General features: G+C 46.8%; 1 protein-coding gene across 2 annotated transcripts in view; it reads right to left on the reverse strand.

Moving 5' to 3' along the window:
• Positions 1 to 9,829, reverse strand: part of camk1 (calcium/calmodulin-dependent protein kinase I) — a 97,916-nt gene extending 88,087 nt beyond the window's left edge. For both annotated transcript variants that reach the window (XM_012961081.3, XM_012961079.3), the window contains exon 1: positions 9,714 to 9,829. The gene's annotated coding sequence lies outside the window, so the exon portion shown is untranslated. The remainder of the gene's footprint in view (positions 1 to 9,713) is intronic.
• Between the last annotated feature and the right edge of the window lie 1,873 nt (positions 9,830 to 11,702).

Raw genomic sequence — 11,702 nt, forward strand, 5'->3', positions numbered from 1 at the left:
GAAAAAGAAGATCTTTATGTGGCCATACACTGTAAGATCCACTCACTTGGCGAGTGGATCTTCTCCCGATATGCCCACCTACGACCAATATCGGCTAAATTTGAACATTTGGCCTTTGGGTGTCGTCGGTTGAGAGACAACATCAGCGAGCCGATACAATCCCAAATCCAATGGAATAATCTAACCTGCCCAAATGAGATCTGGCTGATTTCAGGCCAAATGTCGGTCAGATAAGCCGCAAAATCGGTCTAAAGGCCTGATATGGGCAGCTGAAAATGGCCCAAGTATGGCCACCTTTAGGCACTGGTCTGCACCGATCCATTTTCTGAAACCTGGACCCGACCCCTCCCAGTGTGACCTGTACCCAAGCTGCTTACTTGCTTCCCGGGCCTCACCCACTACCTCATGGTATTTTCATAGAGAAAATGGCGGAGACGCATGCAACACCATATGTGTTATTATAACGCAGTCACACACAGGGTACAGCACAGAGCAGTAAGGATGAGTCCCACGCCGGAGGTCTTCTTTCCCACAATATCACAACAGTCACTAGCCCAAATAAATAGAAATGGTCCCACGAAAAACCAGCCTGCGATATGGTAAAGGAAACTATTTCTGGCCTCAACCTTCTGTGGGTCCCCCCCATGCAGGACCCTAGTGCGGATATTGGAATTAATGATTAAGGTCATGCCAGGATGGGCAATTCCCAACCCCAGGAAATTCTAAAGCTCAGTAATACACATCCCTGACCATCTACACCAGTGATCCCCAACCAGTGGCTCAGGGACAACATGTTGCTCCCCAACCCCTTGGGTGTTGCTCTCAGTGCCCCCAAACCAGGGAGTTATTTTTGAATTCCTGACTTGGGGGCAAGTTTTGGTTGAATAAAAACAAGATTTCCTACCAAATAAAGCCCCTGTAAGCTGATAGTGTGCATAGAGGCCCCTAATAGCCAATCACAGCCCTTATTTGGCTCCTCCATGAACTTTTATGATGCTTGTGTTGCTCTCCAAGTCTTTTTACATTTGACTGTGGCTCACGAGTAAGAAAGGTTGGGGATCCCCGATCTACACTATAACATCTAATACATTTGTTGGTACATTTCTGGGCAGCAGCTGTAGCTTCAGCCTCTACTGAAGTTGTACAACTGATACATTCCTTACTGGGAGCCAGGCCCAGACTGGCAATCTGTGGGTTCAGGCAAATGCCAGAGGGGCTGCTGTAAGGTGCCATAGTCACTCACTATTTATTGGGCTGGGGGGGCTGTTTGGGCCCCTGTGTACATGAAATGCCAGGGACTATTATGAATTCCAGTCTGGACCTACTGGGAGCTCTCTGATCCTGTGGGGAAATGTATTAAATGGTAATGGTCTAGAAGGTCGGTCCCCTGGCTTACAGCACTTACATGGCAGGGAGGAACATGACACAAATTCATTCTTAAGCCCTACATATCAGAAATATGTTCCAAAACAGAAGCAGAAAGCAAGCAAAAACATTGATTATTTCTGCTGTACGATTAGAAAATGATCCGTTTTTGTAAAGATGAAGTGCCCCTTTAATCTGGAAATAGGCCACAGCCATAATAAAGCTCAATTATCCACTTCCACAAAAGCCAGTTTCTCATGCTTTGCTCTTATCAGATGCCGGTCTCGCCTCCTTCCCGCTGCCTTTATGAGCAGTGTCAGTGCAGTTTGTTCACGTTGGGGGGAATCAGAAGAGACATAATCCCCCCCCCAGCAGAGCCAATGTGCAGGGTTTCTATGTTCTTTACCATAGAGAATGTATAGCCTCGGGGACAGAAGGTTAGTTATGGTGACTGGGGGTCACTGGGCAACATTTTAAAGAAGGTGGGATTAGTTGAACAAGACCCCGTAACCAAGCAGTATATGGATATTCACCCAGGGCTGGAAGTCAATGTGCTTATATTCTTTATTATATACTAATCAGCGACCAAACGAATATGATTTAATACCTGAGGGGTCTCAATGTCTACATCAGTTTCAAGACCAGATCTTAACGTCCTCGACTTTGTCCTTGTCTTAGTCCTGTCTGCCCTCACTATCTGTCTTGTCAGAGTCTGGCTTCTGACCTGGCAACACCAACTCATACATTAGTTATTGTCAACCCTATTTTGTCTGCCTTTTTTTTCAACACAACATTGACGTAATGTCTTAAAAGGTACAACGTTTGCTGCAGATCTAGTAACCCACAGCAGGAAGAATCTGTTTCAAAAGAAGCATCTGCTTGGTTGCTATGGGTTACTAGACCAGGGCTGTTTTTATTGCATAACCCCATATCAGTCATAATTGGTCACAATTTGACTCAAGCCATTAAGCCTCTGCCTTCTTTAACTTCTCGAGGTCACAGCCCAGACATGCATGAATGTCATCCATAGGGAACGGTGAAACTGGTGGATCCAGGGTTATCATTCCTGGCAGACAATTTCCATTGGTCAGCTAAAAGGCAGTGAAGAGGAGTCACAGCCTCCACTTCATGTTCTGCTGTTGTGGTCGTTCAAGCAGGTGGCCCAAACAAAGATGACAATAGAAAGGTGACAATACATGTCTGGACCCCTCTATATTATCCATCTATTCAGCCCATCAACTGATCAGTCTGGTTGGCCTGTGTATAGCTAACTTAACAGATTTGGAAGAGAACAGATAATAGGACATTCAACAAGGGTGGAGGAAAGGAGGTTTTGCCATCAGCATAAGAACCTTAAACTTGACAAAAGTCAGCCAAATAATGCAATTCCTACCTAGACAGTTGTAATGGAGATCCATAGGTTTGGTCTAACCATTTATTTAAACCAAAACTTACTGATCCAAGTATTGATCCTATTCCTGTAGGGATAAATAGACAGCTGCCCTGTGAAGGAGGGAAATGTTTGCTTGGCTTAGGTTATAGAGAGGGATAATAATAACCTATTATATCTTTAGTTTAAGAAAGTAATAGAAGTTATAGGAAAGACTCTGCAGATAAATGGGCACTACAATAAGCAGAACCAGACCAGCCATGTTTAATCTGAGAACAACAAGGTCCCCACGTCTGACCGGACCAGCCCATGACTCATCTGATTGAGGAGAACGTTCTGATCTTAGAAAAGGACACAGAGATGGGATAGGTGCCCTTATCAGGCAATGGCTTTGATGTGCCAGCGTCACCGCTGCAGAAATCTCTTTATTCCTTTTCTCATCAGTGGAATAAAATTATGTCCAGAAGATATAATTATATGGCCTTCAGCCAGGTACAGCCAACCCTAAATAGTCAGCATTGGGAGCTCTGGAGTCATAGGGTTGATTCTAGCCAGGACACTATCGACATGATTTTTTTAAATGAATTTGCTTTTTTTCCACCCAAAATTAGTGCCTCCTTTATGTAAGAAATTAAAACTAAATTGGTATGGGAGCCCACATAACTCTGTTATCATTATACCCTCTATGGCTCCCTGCCAAGCCTTTATCTTCACTTCTACTATCTTCTTCATTCCCTACATTCTCTGTCTCTCGCTCCTGAGTATTCCCCTAGACACTGACACAACCTTGCATTCCAGCAACACGCTTGGTTCCTCCGTATTATTACAATGCGATTACAGCAACCTCTACCAACTGGCTGCCCATTCCCCTTGTTGGTTTTTCCCAACCCCCTCTCAAGACCTGCTAATCTTCTGCTGTCCCACCCTACCTAGCCCCCATCTCCCAGGCCCTTCTCCTTCCAGAAGTTACATATAACCTATACTATTAGGTTGGTAGGCATCTCCAAAGTGCTTTTCAGAGACAGCTTTATTAGCCCTATTCCATGGTCCACTAAAATAATTTATTTATCAAGTGCCCCCTCGAGACCTTTAGGTCCAAGTGACATCTAATACAAACTGAGGTATCTCCACCAACACTTTTTGTTTGGCTACAGTACTGCTACTTCCCTTGCACAGTATTACATGCCCCCGAGTCTACATTCTGGTCCCAGACAATCCTATTCCCAAGTATAGCAGTGCCATTAACCTGAAAAACATGATCTGGAAGCCAGACAGAAGGGAAGGTCCAACACAAGAATGGAAAGTCAAAAACAGGAAGGACAAGCAGCAAACAGACTTACTTGGTTAACCATGTTTTATTGCAGACTTCCCCTGCAACCTTCCTGCTCCGACATGTCAAAATGCTCTTTATTTACACAATGCTACAAGGTTTTAATCACCTTAATACAATTGTTTCCAGACTATTTAGGTTTAAGCCCCCTTTTGAGGCTCAATTTTCCTCCAGGCCGCCCCAGATCACAGCAGGGTCAAAAATATCAGCCATAGTGTTATCTAGGACAACAAATAAGTCACCTTAAATCTTGTTCTTATTGGGGGGGTCTATTATGCCCCGCTACAGAGGTGTACCCCATCCCTTCAAAACATTTACAGAGGAGATTTTACACTGTTTCTCATTGGCAGCCCTATGATATAGGTGGGCATGTCAAGCTACAGAAATGACCAGTGAGAGAGAAGACAGGGGGCAGAAGGGGGCTGTGCCAGTACCCTCTCTATAGCAATGCTTTTTACACTTAGAAAGAGATAGAACAGTCCGGTAATTGCTATTTAGTGACTACATTCCCATGGTGATCCATTTACCATAGCGATGGCCACGGCAGAGCGATGCTTTTTTACATCTGCATTCCGCATTCTTCTGCCATTGCCCCAAAGCTGAAAACTGAATATGACGGGGTCATATTTGTCATTCCTCTCCCAAAGTGGTTGCACTTGTTGCACAACTGCCTTTATGGGCACGCCGCCCCCTCTCTAGTGACTGACAAGCAGTCGGCCTATGCGGATGTTTTCTACCGACCACGCCGACTCCTTAGAAATTGGGATTATGGCCTAAGGTTGCCTATCCCCGACGAGATGTGACCGAAGGTGGCTAAACTGTTGCTATCCAGTACGGTAAAGGCAGAGGCAGTGGATGACAGAGCATTCTTACATAAGCCTGAAATTACAGTTGTGTCATTTACTAAGAATTCCAGAAATGAAATATTTCAAGTGACATCGTTACCCGCAAATGACAGGAAGTATGAGCTTCCCTACGAGATGCTGAGTGTATGCAGTGAGACAACAGAAGTCCAGCTGACCTATTAGGATTAGCGCTACTCAGCAGTGCCTCATTCTGGAACCGGCCTATCGGTTACACACAGGTTCCTATTATACATATTTTTTAAATGATCCAATTGAATTGGAACGTAAAATTCAGTACTGCTGTGTATCCTTGTATTTGGTTTGCTCTGAGTGAGCTGAGTTTTCCCATAATCTTACCAGGGAATGGGAGACTATTAGGGTGAAGACACATGGAGCTACTAGTAGCAGCTACTTGTCGTGGCTACTAAAACAGACAATGCTGATCATTTACTGATTACTGCCTCTACGTGTGTTTTAGCAGAGGCAATTGTCAGTACTGTCTATGGCAGGGGATTTTCTGGCATTTAGTAGCTGTGGAAAAAGTAGCTGCTACTAGTAGCTCTGTGTGTCTTCGCCCTTAAGGTGGCCATACACGGGCCGATTGTAGCTGCCGATATCTGTCCCTTAGACCGATTCGGCAGCTTATCGGCCTGTGTAGGGGCACTAACGACGGGCCTGCCTGACCGATATCTGGCCTGAAGTCAGCCAGATATTGATCGGCCAGGTTAAAAAATTCAGTCGGCTCGTTGATGCGGTCCCCGAACTGACTGCCCCATTGCCGCTGCTATAATTCGCTCCAGGGCCAAACAATCGAATTAGCCTTCATTTTCCCCGATATCGCCCACCCGTAGGTGGGGATATCAATAGAAGATTTGCTCGCTTGGCGACTTGCCAACCTTGTATGGCCACCTTTAGACTAATGGGCACCAGATTTTCTCCCAGTCAAACCTCCAATACTTCCTCCCCTAAAGGTATCCATACACAGGCCCATAAATATGGTAACTTGGTCCCTCCAGAGTAGGCAGCTTGTTGGCCCATTTATGGCTTGCCCAACTAGCTGAAAATTGGCCAATGGGCTATCGAGTAGTTTTGAAAACCCCTTTGGCCATGACGGGTCTGATTGCCCAAGCCAATGATGGAATTAGCGTGATCTGGTCCCTTGATCGCTAGTTTAATTTGCTGCACGCCTGACTCTCATCCACAAAGTGTGTTTCTAGCTACAAGTATAGGATCCATTATCTGGAAACCTGTTATCCAGAAAGTTCCAAATTACAGGAAGCCCATCTCCCATAGACTCCTTTAAAAGCAAATAATTCTAGTTTTTAAAAATGATTTCCTTTTTCTCTTTACTAACAAAAGCTTACCTTGTACTTTTACTTGATATAAGATATAATTAACCCTTAATAGAGGCAAAACACTCCTATTGGGTTTATTTAATGTTTAAATGATTTCTTAAGGTATGGCGATCCAAATTAAGGAAATATCCCTCATCTGGAAAAACCCAAGTCCAGAGAATTCTGGATAAGGGGTTCAATACCTGCATTAAGAGACGTCAGTGCCCTTTATTGGCTCTCTAATATCAACGATTATTGCACTTTTTGCCCACTATTAGTAAGACCTTGTAGGGCTGATTTATAAACATAAGTGCTGTTGTTGCCGGTGGCGACAGATCAGGTTTCTGCTTTCATTTTCTAAAGACGACCATACACCATAAGATCCGCTTGTTTGTGGAGGTTGGCAAACTCTAGGATCTTTCCACCGATACGCCTACGTAAGGTGAGCGATATTGAAGTAGTTTGAACTGCAATGCCGGGAACCGGACCCATCGGAGCAAGATGAGCTGATGCGGCCCCCAATCCAACGGGAAAATCAAACCTGCCCTATAGACAATTTTAGACCAGATCTGGGTGGGGTAGGCCTGTCGGGGGTCCTTATACACAGATAAGCTACTAAATCAGTTCAAAGCAGGGGTGCCTAGACTACGTACCATACCCAATAAACGAGCTGCGCTTCCACATTTCCGGCTTAGACCCGGTATGTATGTATGTATAACTTTATTTATAAAGCGCCACAAGGGTACGCAGCGCTGTACAATCTTACAATATACACAATTACACACAGGGAGGACAAGTGATATAATAAATAAATACAATAAATATATATATATATATATATATAAGTGCCATGTGGTATGAGACACAGTAGGAGCTCCGTAGAGCTTACAATCTAAGGCGGCCCACCAGAAATCCATGGGGGTCGATTGGAGGACCGTGATCGACGTTTTGGCCACCCTTGGTCTAAAGGATCTGAATCAGGCAGCTAAAATCATCCCGTGTACGGTCACCCTAACTTGCAGTAGGCTGTTCAAAAGTAACTCCTGGTTGTTATCGGCAACTGCTCTTGTACAATTTAGCACCCATTTTAGTAAATCAGCCCCCCCCCCCCGCTGTCACTACAGCTGGCTGCAAATCCATGTGATAACTGTATGGTGAGCCGGGTGCGTCTCTGTAGCGCAGGGGAGTGTGGCCCTACACAGAGTTTAGCAGGGGCCCATATCTTGATGCCGCTCACCGCAATCCACAACAACAAAGCCATTCCTGAGCGATCCAGTTACATTAGAGCGCTGCATCCGATACCCAGAGCTCTGCTGCACTCAGCGTTAGACTGGGCCAACAACAGGACGGAGAACATAAGGGGCTGGGGCTGCCGTACAGCACAGACACGGTACATGGGACATATGGAACCATCTAGGAATGCGCTTCCCAACACAAGGAAATATTGGGATGCTTCCCACTCGGGCTCCGAGCGTGCACATATGGCTCACTAGCAGCGCTACATACACACGTTTCATCAAACATTCACCAGCGCTGATAAATAATACATCTGGTCTTCCAGCCGGGGATACGGGGGTCACTTTCACCCTGAGGAGGGGGGGTAACAGGCTGCTGTTAGGAAAAGGGGGGGGGGGGAATCCTGTTGTTTAACTACAACTTACAGGATCAGTGTATACACAATAAAAGCAGGAGGCTCTCAGGCTGGGGACCTGGGGCAAATACCCTTTGTACCACCAGCCGGGGGAGATCATTAGTAACTGAATACTGTACATGACCCCATAATAAAAATGCACATGTACCCCCAGTACAATTCAGCTGTTGCACTGCCTCTGGGCAGCTGTTTAATAAGGATATCAGAAGCAGACTGGTGATCATTAGCTCTTCTGCCTAAGGGTGAAGACACACAGAGCTACTAGTAGTAGCTACTTGTTACGGCTACTAAAATAGACAATGCTGATCATTTACTGATAATTGTCTCTACGTGTGTTTTAGCAGGGGCAATTCTCAGTATTGTCTATGGCAGGGGATTTTCTGGGGTTTAGTAGCCATGAAAAAGTAGCAGCTACTAGTAGCTCTGTGTGTCTTCACCCTTAGGGCTCTGGCACACGGGGAGATTAGTCGCCCGCGACAAATCTCCCTGTTCGCAGGCGACTAATCTCCCCGAACTACCATCCCGGCAGCGGGATTTTGGCAAATCGCCGAAGTTGCCTCTCGAGGCATGTGCCATCCCACCGGCGACTTACATTTTCGCTGGTGGGATGGCAATCTGGGGAGATTAGTAGCCCGCGAACAGGGAGATTTGTCGCGGGCGACTAATCTCCCCGTGTGCCAGAGCCCTAAGGGTGAAGACACATGGAGCTACTTAGTAGCAGCTACTTGTCACGGCTACTAAAACCCAGAAAATACCCTGCCATAGACAATACTGAGAATTGCCTCTGCTAAAACACACTTAGAGACAATTATCAGTAAATGATCAGCATTGTCTGTTTTAGTAGCCGCGACAAGTAGTTGCTACTAGTATCTCTGTGTGAATGTAAATTACCAGTGGGATGGCAAACGCGTCGCTTCGGTTTTCAAAGTCGCCCAAAGTTACCTTTGCGAGGCAGGGTAACTAATCTCCCCATGTCGCTCTGCCCTAAGGGATATAGATGGAGTGAAGTCTGAGAGACCAGACACAAGCAACATGTGGCCCTCCAGCTGTTATGCAACTGCAACTGTAGCTGAACCGCAACAGCAGGGTCACGCAGTTTATGCCAAAAGCCACCCCAGCCCAATCACGGCAGTGAAACAGGGCCGGGAGCTGCTGACTGTAAGCCCTCCAGCTGTCGTGACACTCTGGCCAATCCCTGAAGTTGTAGTTCAGCAAGAGCAGCAAGCTGGGCATCCCAGGGATGGAGGGCCACCGAGGCGCACAGTGACATGTGGATATTAGCGGCATCAGACAGGGATTACAGCAGGTGCAGTACAAGTACATACAGAGGTATCTAAATCCCCAGATTAAGGGGACGATATACAGGGCAATAACAGCATTAAACAGTAGTGAGCAGCTCTTCCTGGCATGTCAAGCAAAGTCACCCCATATGTGTGTCGCCCCCCTGAGTTATCCCTTGGTACAGCCCAGCAAGCCCCCTATAGTTAGTGATGATGGTATGGCCCCTGGGGGCACTGTTGCACTGATATCTATAGATAAGGGTTAATGATACCTCTGCAGAGCAGCATGGCAGCTCCCACCCACAGAGCTAAATGCCAGTTTTGCTATTAATAATAATAATAATTAGGCTCAGTGAGTGGTGTAGATGAACCCATTGGGCTGTTACTCATACACAGGGCGGTATGGCTATGCCCTCAGTCTGTGGCACCTGTCTGGCTGCAGCCCCTGGGCTCCTACTGGTGAATCAGCCGCATGTGTCGGACCCCCGGCAGAGGTGGTAGCTATGCATCTGTCTTACCTGAGCCCTTTGTCTGCTGCTGCCTCTCCGTGTCGCACAGTATCGCCCTGCAGTGGGTGCGATTCAGCAGCAGCGCTGCCTCTCCATGCTACTACCCTGCCCAGGTCTGATGTCAGCGCTGCCTGGGAGTGGGGAACGGGGGCCCGGGGAGCCAATCAGCTTCCAGGAGGGACTGGCCCTGCCATTAGGGGGAGGGGGCCAGATACGCTCTTACTGCTGGGGAAAGTGCCCATTCACTATTACAGCCGCTGCTTGTTGGATCGGAGGAAGCGCAAAGTATTTCACTCACAGCTGCTACTGAACTACAACTCCCAGCATCCCCCAGGCCGCTGGCTGCCAGATACAGAGGCGGCTGCAAAGTTCAGGGCTACTGAGTCTTACCCCCAGTTATAACTGCCCCTTACCCACAACTCCCATGAATTTTATCCCTGTAGCCCTGACATTGTTGAACTACAACTTCCATAATCAGCAGCAGAATCATTCACAGCCATTCTCTTCCTGCAAATAGGGGGATTACAGGGGCTCCTGCCCCCCTTATGGGTAAAGGGATAGTAATGACTGATAGGTAGGGGCCCTTTAAGGTGCCCATACACCTTCAGATCCGCTCCCTTGGTGATGTCGCCAAGCGAGCGGATCTTCTCCCGATATCCCCCACCAAGGGGTAGGCGATATCGGGAGAATCCAGGCTAATTCGGTTGTTTGGCCCTGGGGCCAAACGATCAAATTATCACAACGGGTATAGGCAAAGTCAGTTCTGGGACCGATATCAGCAGCTAGAATCAGCCCATGTATGGGGGCCTTTAGTCCCAGGAAGGTTCTGATCAGCTAGATTTGGGCCTATATAACTGTCGGGGGGAGGGGGAGCAGGACCCTTTGTAGTTCAGTATTTGGCCAGGGTGTGTCAGGATTCCCCTACTTTATATGAAGGGAAGTCCATATGTGCTCTTAGTCTTTTGGTTCCCCCACTTGCTGGAGGGAGCGATGCTGGAGGGCCTGGAAGGGACGCAGGTTCTAGTAGAAGTGCCAGGAAAGATATGTAATAGGGCCCTCTAGGAGTGAGAGGCAGGATGAGGGTAGTTAGCAGAGCAGCCAGAGGCTCCAACGAGGAGGCCAGTGAGGGTTAGTATCCTGGGACCACTGGGAGCTTCTCCTAGCATTGGGGATTCTTTCACCAAGGCAGTGAGTGCCCCCTCTGGGTGCTGGGAACACTACAGCTGGGATCGTGTGAGTAACAACTAATGGGAGAAAGTACCCAAAGCATTTACTGATTTATGATCTTCCTCTAAATCAGCACCCACCAACCTTAATTGTGTACCAACTGCCCAATAAACAGATTCCTTTGTTTTAAAGAACCACTGGCACCCAAATTAATTGAGAGATCTTCTTTGTGGTGGGATACGGTGTGGTCAACCATCCAATGAAACAGCGAGGGCCCACCTGGCAGAAGAGTCACATGTAGCCCTGTCGGGAGCTGCTGGAAGTTGACACCATTTTGACCAGGTCTGAGTTAATTTATTTGGGATAATTGAGATCTTAGGTGCCCCCATGCCCAAAAACCAGTTCCATATATAACACTAGGGTCACTGGTGCAACTACTGGGGGCAGGGCAGTTGGTGGGACTAAACCCCCCCAAGGGACCTAATAGAGGGTGGTGCTGATTGGATGCGAATCAGTTTTATCAGGAGCCAATTAACCCACCTGTATGTACAGGTAAGGGACCTGTTATCCAGAATGCTCAAGAGCAGGGGTTTTCCGGATAAGGGATCTTTCCGTAATTTGGATCTCCATAACTTAAGTCTGCTAAAAATCATTTAAATATTGAATAAACCCAATAGGATTGTTCTGCCCCCAATAAGGGGTAAATATATCTTAGTTGGGATCAAGTACAGGTACTGTTTTATTATTACAGAGAAAAGGGAATCATTTAACCATTAAATAAACCCAATAGGGCTGTTCTGCCCCAATAAGGGGTAATTATATCTTAGTTGG

The sequence above is a fragment of the Xenopus tropicalis genome, chromosome 4, assembly GCF_000004195.4.
Source record: "Xenopus tropicalis strain Nigerian chromosome 4, UCB_Xtro_10.0, whole genome shotgun sequence".
NCBI classification, from domain to species: domain Eukaryota; kingdom Metazoa; phylum Chordata; class Amphibia; order Anura; family Pipidae; genus Xenopus; species Xenopus tropicalis.